The sequence below is a fragment of the Mus caroli genome, chromosome 6, assembly GCF_900094665.2.
Source record: "Mus caroli chromosome 6, CAROLI_EIJ_v1.1, whole genome shotgun sequence".
NCBI classification, from domain to species: Eukaryota; Metazoa; Chordata; class Mammalia; order Rodentia; family Muridae; genus Mus; species Mus caroli.
In genome coordinates this window covers 112,967,528-112,968,561 of record NC_034575.1, presented here as the reverse complement: position 1 = coordinate 112,968,561, position 1,034 = coordinate 112,967,528, and positions in this window count along the sequence as shown.

Here is a 1,034-nt window from a genome sequence, read left to right as displayed (position 1 = left end):
AAAAAAGTAGAAGAAGAAGGAAAAAGGGGGGCTTGGGGCATGGAGCTGGGGTTGGTCCAATGAACCTTGTCCTCCTTTCTCTAGGTTCGTCTACTTTGTCTCTCATGGCATGGCACTTGTCCCCATGAGATACTATTACATGACGTACCTATTAACCCACTTGGTCTCTTTTTCATTGCCTGGGATGTAAGTGTCATGTGGGCAAGCACGTATTTATAGGGCAAGTGGGTGCTTGTAAAGACGTCCCACAAAGCCACACTCCCAGCCCCATAAATACCTTTTGAATGAATGTGTGAGGGTACTGTGAGGCAATGTCTCCTCTTTGCCCCCACCCCAGACTGGGAGAGCCTGCAGCTGGGAGGATTGCTCTTCGGAGGGCTCCTGTGCATCGCTGGAATTGCCATGGCCCTGAGTGAGTAGAGGGATGGGCAGAGTGTGGAGAGGAAGGCTCAGACTCAGGCTGGATCTATGTCCCTCTTCTCCTAGGTGGCAAGTGCAAGTGTAGGCGCACCCACAAGCCCAGGTAAGACAGTAGCCAATGGTATGGATCTTTGGCTGAGCAACATCTTTGCGGGGATAAAGTTCTAGGGCCAACAGAACCACTACACCCTGACTAAATCATTGGGAAAAAGTGGGATTTATTTGAAGATTAAATAAACTCTCAACGGCTTCAAATCAGGGAAAAGCCTGTTCTTTGATATTAAGAGTCACTATGGAAGCAGAGTATTCGGGTCTGTGCACCCACGGCAGTACACACCTGCAATCCAGGCATTTGGTAGAGGTAGGGAGATCATCAGGCCATGCTGGGTTACATACCAAACTCAAGACTAGCCTGACCATGTCTCAAAAGCTCAAATACATAAATGTAAATAAAGTATGCCCCTGTAGCAAAGGGACATGGGAAATCCTGAGGGAACAAAAGATCTNGATGCTTATCTTCGTGTTTCCTTTCTCTAGTTCCTTACCTGGGAAAGCCACTCCACTCATCATTCCAGGTAAGCTGGGCCTCTGGTGGAATGCAGGAAGGGGGAGTG